Raw genomic sequence first — 11,063 nt, 5'->3', positions numbered from 1 at the left:
TCTTTTAAAAACATGGAGGGTTTATATAATGATTGTCAGACCCTTAGACAGACACAAAGGGGATTGCTGGGTATTGGAGGATGAAGGAAATTAAATGTGGATCGGCATCAGAGGCCTGCAATGAACTTGATTCTATTATATTTCATGTTCTTAATAACAATAATTTAAATGTAACTCTAAGAGGTTTTTATTAACAAGAAAGGTAATTACACATTACCACTGAGAAAAAATGACAATTTCGCTATCGCAGAATTCATTTGCATTGGTCGCACATTCACCTTGAAAGCATTCAGAAGGCCCTTTCACAAAGTGGCTGACAAATTGCAGCATTAGACATGCCAGGCTGGCATTGCTAAGCCATCACAATCTACATTTTATCTTCAGTGTGGGAGCTTTTCTTAAATACTAACACCTAAACTTATTGAACAGTAAAATATCATTAAGGCATCACATCAAATGGCCTCAATAGAGTTTAACTTGCTCAGTGTGGTTGAGAGAACAAAGACACAATCAAAAGATAGGATAAACCCCTTAAACTCTGGCCTTTGGTAATGAGTCTGTTTTTCTCCTCTTTTCTCCCCCCCCCCCCCCCCCTCATGGCCTCATTCAGGTTCAGGCCTTTTTATTCTCCATTAATGTTCTAACAGTGATGCCCTTGCACCAGTATAATGTGCTGACATAACATTATTTGGATACCTTAGTTGCAGTAAAAGAGAGAAAACTCATAATTTACCCTGATTTGAGAGTATCTGTGCAAGCTATAAATTATGAATGCACTGTAACAAAACACGGTCACAGCCAGAATCACATTTATCAAAGTAATTGAAGGCATGACACACAGTACACAACAATGTTACAGCATGGTTGCACTAGCATTTTTTTAAAAATTTTAAAAAAATCAAAAGATATGGGGAATAGTTGTTGGGTGCTGTGGTGAAACCTAATGATAAGTCTGCTGATCTGGTGTAAGCAAAAAAAACTTGCTGATTCTGACCTCTGTTTTAGTCCCTGTGCTTGAAATTTATGCCCACACAGACGTCCCAAAGGGAGAAACTGTCTGCCTTGCCTGTGAGCTCAGAGGGGCAAGCTAACTCAACCAATAGATCTTAGAAAGAGGATAGCATCCCCAGAGAGCTGTTGCCCCAAAGTGAGTGAGCCAAGGCAAGAGGCCCAAAAGTTGGGGCATATCCAGAAAAACCTGGATGACTGTGTATGCAAATCCCTAGTTCTTTCTAACACACACATACAAAAAATAATATAGATAGATAGATAGATAGATAGATAGATAGATAGATAGATAGATAGATAGATAGATAGATAGATACTAGTAGTATACTTGTAAGTGCACTGTTTCAATACTCCTTGGGACTAAATTGGCCCACTTTCTAGTATTTAAAATTATTCTTAAAAATATACTTGACAGCATAAACAGAAACCCAGCTTGGATAACTGAAGGGCAGCCAGTGTTTACCAGAGAACTTTTATCTATTATATGCTACTCTGAGAGTTATTAGTGGTAAAACATTTATTTGTTATGACTGGCATTTTTGTGTGGGTCTGAACTGAAATATAAGAAAGCTAGTCTGAATGATTTGTTCACAAATTGAACTGATTTAGGTTTACCTTGATATATCTGTACTCTTTGGTGCAGTTGTGGGAGCAGAGTACAGTGGAGTTGTATGCACTACTTTTATAACCACACTTTTAACATGTTTGTATATCCTTATCGAAACTTGAAACTCCACAAACTCCACAGAGTTAATGTAACTGCATGGTTAAGAGTGACTAGCCTTCATAATTTCTTCTTTATTTTTCATTTATTTATTTTTTCTCAGAAGATAGGATGTGAGGATGAATAAATGAAATGATTTTAATTTTTGTGTGATTTACAAACATTGTTTTACCTTCGTAAATGTTTTGCATCTGGCCTCTCTTTTAAGACAAAATGGCTTTACATTGAAAAAAGCTTTTGCACAACTTTTTTTTTCAAAATTGCACTTGTTAAACTCTTTAAGCCGACTTGTGACCGTCAAACTCTCTGTGAGATCCTATGGTGTCTTTAGTGCTTCAAGAGAAAGGAAATATTTAAAAAATTCCCAATGCTTCCCAATGCTTTTAGATGATTGACTAATTTGTATTAAGATTCTGATAACAAAGCATTTGCCAAATAAGTAAAGGTGTAGAAATTTTCCTTTATTCTGGGTATTTATGACTCTATTTGGACTCTGCAAGAGATGCTCAATCTCGTTTTGGAGCACAATGATCTATGACAGCTGCAGCTTCACTTTAATCTTACTCCCCATTCACTTATCATCAGTTTCCCCAAGAACAGAAAAAGACAGCAAAGTAGGCAAAACATCAAATCAAAGCAAATAGCAGAAATGTTTAAGGAATGTTAGGAAGTAAAGACGAGGTGCAAAACAAAGGTAAGATTAGATCTCATTACATTTAGTTTTTTCCTAGGGTTTAGCTGTAGAGTAGCCTGTGATTTCTTCAGCAGAATTCTGAGTTACATCATGCCAAGTAATACTGTGGTAAGGAGCTAATGTTCTAATGTTTTTTTTCTCCTTGGACGCAATTGCTGCAGCAGTGTAGTAGGTCTTCGTTCAAGTGCTGTTTTTCCCCATTTCAGGTTTTAACTATTCTCGGTAAAATGCTTTTAGAGGGAATTGTCAGGTCTGGTCAGAATATAGAGGCTACTGTAGCATAAGGGCAGGACAGTAAGTGTGAGTAATAACTAGCTGGTCTCTTGCCAGATCCACTGTCGTTTGTTGGCAGCTGTTCCTGCCCTCATTTCACTTACAATCTCTCCCCATTCTTTTTCTCTATAAGATTTACTGAAAATGGTCCACATTACTGTCTGCATTCTGTCTAAGGGTAATGCTGTGCCGTTATGCAAAATCATTGAAAAACAACAGCAATTTCTTGAAGAACAGCTTTATTAGTCAGAGGGCAGTTAAAGTTAAGATCTACCATATATATATATATATATATATATATGGTATTTAGCCAATACCAAAAACAATAAACAGATTTTAATTTTCCAGTATTCTGTAGATTGTAATGTATAATTATTAATTTAGTAGCATTTGTAACCACTGATTTACAAACACTTATAATATTGACTAATACATTTTCATATTGACTACTAATCAGGAATCAGGCACAATAATTAAAATACTCATTATGTCAGTTTTTTAAAACATCCATTGTTATATCAACGTTTGTGGTTATTCTCCAGACATAACAGTTTCAGTATCTGCGATTGCCTTTTGATGTATTAGTGTGACACCAAACACTAGACGTCTACTCTTTGTCCACGCAGATGACACCAGAGATGTAAAGCACATGACTGGAGTGTCAAAGTGAGAAGTTAACTCGCATTTAGCAGACACTTCAGACTGGGATTCGCAGTGAGGTAAAGAATGAGAGTGGGTGGCAGGCAAGCGAGAGTATGAACCCTTACTGTCAAGCGCAAGTCTGTCCCTTGATATTAATCCCCTGAAAGCTGTTTTCTGCTATGGATTAGTGACAGAAGAACAAGGCTTAGTGCTCCCTGTAGCAGAGATGAAACACCTTAAACAGGTGCTTGGATGTAGAAATACTTTTTGCTGAAATACAGAGAACTTTCCCCACTTTATCACAAACTAAATTCATTAGAAGGCATTTATTGAGAGAGTTATTGTTGTGACACCGAAAGATGTGACCAGTGTGATGCCTTTGAGCTGCCCTCTTTTACCTTTTTTGAAGACACCCAAAGTTAAAAGATAATATTAAATCCTTCTCACAACAGTTTTGTTCTTCTGTATGCAGTCAATGGAGTGTTTTATGCAAGATCAGCAGACTGTGTCCTGAACACACACATACAGAACAGGTCATGGTATTAATAGCGCCTGGATGCTTCTGTGTTGTCCTTGATGGTCTATTTGCCATTACTCCAGTGTTTATTTTGGCCCGTGCACCTGGTGCGTCATGGCACATAGTGTTCCCTTGGGCTGAAACAGTGGGCCGCTCATCCTGTAATGCATTGCTCCACTCACCTGTTAGTTAGAGAAAGATGCATGGCCTCGGTGGTACAACAAGATGGATGATCAGCAAAAATGTGCTAGCCTCGGCTACCCTGGAGGTGACCCAGACCTGCCTAGTGAAGAGAAGCTTAAACACACACTTGCTTTTTTAGGGAAGAAAAGGTCATGATCGGTTTTGCCACAGCCACTTAGTGTCACTGTTAACTTATCCATCATCAAAAAGGATCCTCATACTGAGTGAGAATCAGATAAGACAGCATTTAATAGTAGTTTATATGTTTATTTATTTATTTTTTATTTTATTTATTTTTTGATGGTGGTTTGTTTCACAACCATTGAAAAAACCTTTGGTGTTTATTTAATTGAGATGTTGATTATCATGTTTACTCTTAAAAAGAGGGGTTCTTTATTTGATAATTGATTGATTGTTACATGGATTGTTACATTTATGGTTACATGAAGAACCTTTAGCATCCATGTTAATTTTATTGGCGGGAAACATTTTTATTAAGGTTATTAAAATGATTTATACACTACAAAATAAAGTTTTAAGAACTGTGGACACAAAAACAATATATAGGGATTCCAAAATAGCTCTTCTGTGGCATTGATGAAAAAAAAAAAAAAAAACTCTTTGGAGCTTTAATTTTTAATAGTGTTCAATTGTGTTCCAGTGAGGCCTTCAAGAATGTTCTAGTAACAGTGCATTGCATGCCATTTCACGTCTCTTTCTTTGACACAGCTTTCTTTTCCCTTCAACAATATATGAATTATTTTAGCATGTTAAATTCACATTTACATTTTGCATTTGTGAATGCTTTTATCTAAAGTGACTTGCAACTGCTACAACATGGATACATAATTTGTGAGTGGCAAAATGCAAAGTCCAAAACTGGTCTGAAAAATATGAGCTAGGATAGAGATGTAGGTTAAACAACAGGCAGTTCTCAATTGATTTTTTGAAGTAAAGAGGGAATCATTCCAGCAATAACAGTAAATGTTTCAGAAACTGATTTTGTGCCTCTTTCTTGTTGTACCACAGACTTGAGGGAATGAAGATATGTGAAACTAAGGGTAGGAAGGAGAGGTTAATTCCAGTGATGGTTCAATATGCAAGCTTCAGTGCCTTATACTTGATGGAAACTCTTTTTTTTTTTTTTTCTTTTTTTGATGTGGTGTGTAAAATTTAACCTGGATGATGTTATTGTTTACTGATGGTGTCTGCATTAGGTTCAGTGGTTCTCTTTCATCCAAGTCGAGACGTCTGCAAGGCATGGTGATATCAGTACAGCTACTGTGAGATCATTGGGCTGGAACGTGAAAGCAAAGTAGAGCTGTGTGTCGTCTGCACTTTTGTTTTGAATGAGAGAATCTCAAACCCAAAATGAGAGAGTAAGGAAGGGCAGTGGAAATAGACTAAGCTGTGCTATATAGGAGGTTTTTTTTTTTGTTTTGTTTTTTTACAGAGGTTGCCTGCATTTACTCTTCTTAACAGGCTACAGTCCTTATGATTTCAGGTGAGTTTAAAGTGTTTATAGATAGTGTTCATAGGTTGAACATTTGTGATTTCCACATTTGTGGATTTTCAGTTATACTTACTGCTGTTTTTTGTTTGTAGATGCTTGTCCTTAGTATTGTCAAGGACGTCCAAACTTACTGTAAGAGTGCAGAATGATGATAAAACAGCCTCAAAATGGGTTCAAATGGAAATTGTTAAAAGCATTGTCCTTTGTGAAAGATCTGTTCACAAAACAGAATTGTGATGGCTATGCAAATGAACCAGCTTGCCACATTGCTACTATATATCATCTTACTATTGATTGACAAGAGTAATGACAATGCACTTGTTATGATTTTTAGTCTTACTCATAAAAGGGTGGGGATGAAAACTTTACAGCCGGTAAATCATTATGCACTGCTTTTAGAAGCTTTGAAAACAAGTTTACATCTGATGAAACATGTCACTAATATCTTTTCATTGTACAGCAAATCAAAAGATCATTACAAAATGTGTTTCTGGAAACTGTTGAGATGGCACCATCACAATTCAAACCAGTTATCTACTTTTAAATAATGACACCAGAAGCATTACCTAATGATTATGAGAGCATTAATCTAAAACATTTGTTGTTGAAGTGCATTTGTTGTTGAATAATAGCAGTAATCACAGTAATCGCGCTCCACGATAGTACACTGTTCATCTGTAGATTGAAGCAAAACTGGAATCAAGCCAACACAATACGTTGGATTTATGGATGAAAAGAAAACAATTCATAATATTCAGAGCATTTTAGGAGCACAAACAGACAGAAGCATAGCCTTCTCTGTTAAATTCACCCAATAGCTGCTTTGGCCTGGTTTGTTGTTTATAGTGTTTGAATACACTTTTACATTATGTGACACTAGTAAGGGATTGGAATCCAAGGGAGAGAAAACCAGAGGGAAAACTAGATAAATAAATGAACAAGTTTAATCCACTCAGGTGTTTCTCGTGGGGAAATGGAGGGAGGGTACTTACTAACTACTGAGCTGTTTAATTAGGTGCCTTGCTGCTTGTTAATGAGGGTACTAACGAGGGCACTGTGGCCGTGGACTGCGGCTGCCCCGCTGATCATTAATGGGAGGCAGTGTGTGTGTCACAAATACAAGCCTGACCCTTACAACAACATGAGCGACGCAGAGGCAGCAGGGGGCCAGGGCACACTCTCTGCAGGGACAGGACTGATTCACACGGTGCTGGAAGGGGGTGAAGCCAAAAGCCAGTGTTAATTGAAGCCTAGCAGAGTAAGTGTTGAAAGAGCAGCCTTTTATTTCATAGCAGCTTTTACCGATTTGTTTGTTTATGTTGACATCTCATTAGTTATATTGATTAGGTGGGGGAAGAAAGTGGCACTAATTTCATATTCATTGCTTGGCCTGTTTTTATGGAGTCAAAGCTGCGCTTTATTGCCAACTTCCACGGTTCCTTTAGTGCCGTTCCTCTCATTAAACATTGTGTTATTAAACCCATTTATTTCCAGTAGATAGACTGGGAACATTTCGTTTTTGCTCACTAAAAGAAAGCTACCTAAAAATTTTTGCTAATGTGTATACTCACCCTGAGCCATGACTTTATTAGTTGACCAGCATACTCCGCAATCTACATTATTCACTATTCTTTGATCTCCCACTGTCTGCATGCATTTACATTCATAAGAAAAGTCACAATTCATATTAATGATTTATTTTTCAAATGCCATTGATTTAATTATAAAAGTTAAGTTGTAATTAACTCTGTATCAACATCCAGAATAATGTAAACAATATATTATAATAAAAAATAAATTATTTTAAAATTATGTAACAACAATAATAATAGTAATAATAAATATCATTATTATTATTGGTGGTGCTGTTTTTGTTATAATAAATCAGTTTTTGATTTATTATATATGAAGTCATAATGAAGTCTTTTGACTGAACTAAAACAACTGTAAGTGGCTGAAATTGGAAAACTTGCACTTTTGTATTTAAAAAATGGCTGTGTGTGTTAAAAATAAGCTAGCTTCAAAGTGTGCACTGTGCAGTGACCTTCAAAAACTAAATCACATTGTATCACTTTCCCTTTGATGCCACATTAGAAAGGGAGCGAAACCAAGGCCGTTTATCTACCAGTCAGTGCAGAGAGGACAGCTTTGAGTATGAAAAAGAGGAACGGAAAGAGAAAAAAAGCATCCCATTTCATCTCTGCAGGAACATGACGGAGGAATAAAAGCTATACTAAAGTTCAATGGTGCCTGTGAGTTTCTCTTCCTCCCGCAATTTGTCACAAGCTGAGAGGTCCATCCGATTGGTGTACTCAGTTGTCCGGATGAGTGCCTGAGGAGTTCGGTCAGGCGCACAGATACGATTCAGCAACATGGTTCAGCAGCTCGCCATGTGCCATGCAGGTTTGTTGTAAGGCCCTGTTATCAGATTTAGGATGTTACCAGTAGTTTCCAAGACCGAACAGCAGGCATAATTGATAATCCTCTCTGCCTTACAGCTGGAAGTTTGAAAACAGCAGGCCACAGTCCCTGAGAGTATTTGGATGGATTCGAGTCATTTAAAAGGTTTTTGTATGAAAATTTTAAGCCAACAAAAGTATCTAAAGTGCATTTATTTGGTACCAAATGATGATATTTTTTTGTTTGTTCTGTCACAATTGATGATTATGCACTTATAAAACATAATGTGGAATGATATGTGCCCTGTGCAGCGATGTCAAATGATTTTGATACATCATGATCAGTTTGTACATAATTACGAATAAAACTAAATGTAAAAAATAAATAAAACAAATCATTATTAATCCTAAAACAAAGCGAGGCTTTAAACATGTCTTGAACAATGGCCATTACTGATTATGTGGTTATGGCCCTACAACAAATTACACATTAATTTTAGGTGAACATTTGCTTAATAAATCTTTGGTGAATTATATATAAAAATAAATAAATAAATAAATAATAATAATAATAATAAACAGTATTTCCCTCATCTCTGTCCACCATATTGGAATAAAATGTTTTCCAGTTTGCCTCAATCGCTAAGACATTGCTTCATATTTTGGATGAAGAGCCAAAAAGGCAGCAAAATCTAAAACAGACTGTTTTATGATGCGTAAAAAAAAAAAAAAAAAAAAAAAAAAGATAAGTATTGTACCCTTAAAGAGTTAAAGTCTAATTTAGAATGTACTTTAGACACTAATTTTGCTTTAATATGTAGTTGTAATTGAAAATAGTCTTTTGATTGCACAAATCAAGGAAGCTTTTAAAAGACATCCAGTGTGTTTGATGGTAAAATTAAATGTTTTCATTTGGAAAATCAATGCAATTGCTTGTAAATGGAGGAAGATGTTGCAATAAATTAGATTACATTTAGACAATACATATAAGAACCATTCCCAATAAAAGAAATGTGACCTGTTATTGCTAAAGCAGAGGGTTTTTCAAAGCAAAGTTTTCTGAATTAAATTGTCATGAAAAAATAAAATAAATAATAATAATAATAATAATAATAATAATAATGATACATGGACAAAGCCAGAAACAGTTTTAATAATAATAATCAGCTTTGATCCAAAAGGCTGAATTTTTTGCAGTAAGTGTACCCATGATTGCAGTAAGTGTTCAAATGAAAGAAATTCAAACCCTAGCTGTTAACCTTTATTGACCTCTCAGAGCTGTTTATTTATCTAGGTTTTAAAGAACCACAGTATTTCCAGGCACATTTCTGCCTTTTCGAACACTAGGAACAGTAAAAATATTTATATCTTTAAAATAAATGAATGAATAAATAATAGTTAAACAACAACATTAAAACACTGACAGTGATTTGCAAAGTTTCTCAAAGAATGTACTGAGCACAGATGGGATTTGAATTTTTGGGCATAAATGAGATCATCTTAACCATGACGCATTGAGAAGAGAGTTTTATGATTTGGGGCTGGCAGCCATTAAAGAATGGCTTAATGTATTGCACTAGAGCATTTTACAAAACAATACCAGTGTCTGTTGACTAAAACTTGTTGACATGAGGGTCTATCTATGTATCTATGTATGTATGTGTATGTGTGTGTGTGTGCGTGTGTGTGTATATATATATATATATATATATATATAGGGCTTGGGATTAACTTTTTTGCTCACTATCCAATTTGTGATACAGCATTTTTACTAGCAACATTTTGGCGTGCTAAAATTCGCTTGTACTAGATTTACAACACTTTTAAATGTAAAACCACTGTACACACCCAAATCAAGACTACATAAATGTATAACAATACAGGGCATTATCATTAACTTTGATAAGGTTGTGATTACGTTTGTGATTACTTCAATCTATATGACCAAAAATGACCAAATGTACAGTATGACCAAAAAGTATTTTAAGAACAATTTCCCTATGCGCTCCGAGCATTTAAAAATCACTCCGCTCCATGCTCATTGATACCAGAAACACAGCTCCGCCTTACAATACAATATTACAATAAAAAAATTATAAATAAAACAACAGGAGAGTTTCAAAGTGTCTTAGGATATATACATTAATGATCACTTTATAACTGAGAAATTAGTTTTGGCTGTTCAAGGGTTCAAGGGTACAGATTGCTTAGATCTTTACTTTGCGTGACTTCTTGGCTGCAAAATCATCAATCACCTCATCATATGGCACAGTCTCACATATTTCATGGTTGATACTCAAAACAGCAAGTCCCGATAAGCGATCCTGTGCCATTCTGACTCTCAGAAATGTTTTGATTAATTTGAGCTTTGAAAAGCTTCTTTCTGCGCTGACTACATTAACAGGTAAGGTCAAAGCAATTCAAAGAGCTGTCCAGAGATTGGGGTAGATTTCTGTCAAATGCTGAGAGTGAATAAATGACAGGAGATTTAGCAGGGTCATACTGGTTGACTGCATTTGTGGCAAGTTTGTCAACTAAGAGCAAGTTTTTGTAAATTGCAGACATTTTAGTTTTTTAAAAGTTTTTTGATCATCAATAAAACTTTGCACTAGATATTGGACAGTGGGATAAATTCGAATTTGGAAAGAGTAGGAGACCTTTTTTAGCATGAACTGGTGGGATGGATAAGGAATTAATTATTTAATTAAACATTCTGAATGTGGCCTAATTTTCTCATATATGTCACAAGTATCTCTGTGATCATAGGCATCATCACATATACAGTATTAAAGCTGCAGTAGGGAACTTTTGACGCTCTAGCGGTTAATAAACATAAATAATAAACAACTAATAAACATAATTAATAAACAACTGCTTGCGTCTAGCGGAAGAACATTGTAGCCGGAGCTACTTCTCTCTGTTTATGTCTATGAAGAATCACAAAGGTACTGGGTTACTCCGCCGCGGTACCCCCGAAGCAATCTAAAATAGTCCGAATATAAACACTTATTATAGGTGTACCCTAGTGATTCAGGACAAGCTAAAAACACGGTTTGGAAAATGGATTCATGGTGTACTCGCTTATTATATTAATTTTTCTACATTTTGAA

General features: G+C 35.6%; 1 long non-coding RNA gene across 1 annotated transcript; it reads left to right on the top strand.

Annotated features, from left to right (window-relative positions):
- The first annotated feature begins 6,538 nt into the window (after positions 1-6,538).
- On the top strand, positions 6,539-8,210 carry LOC113114504 (uncharacterized). The gene is made up of 3 exons (XR_003293751.1): positions 6,539-6,812; positions 7,649-7,957; positions 8,053-8,210. It is a non-coding gene; the product is annotated as an uncharacterized LOC113114504 (long non-coding RNA).
- The last annotated feature ends 2,853 nt before the right edge of the window (positions 8,211-11,063 follow it).

Source organism: Carassius auratus, chromosome 14, assembly GCF_003368295.1.
Source record: "Carassius auratus strain Wakin chromosome 14, ASM336829v1, whole genome shotgun sequence".
NCBI lineage: Eukaryota > Metazoa > Chordata > Actinopteri > Cypriniformes > Cyprinidae > Carassius > Carassius auratus.
The sequence above is the reverse complement of the archived record's forward strand: the minus strand, read 5'-3'. Positions and strand labels throughout refer to the sequence as shown.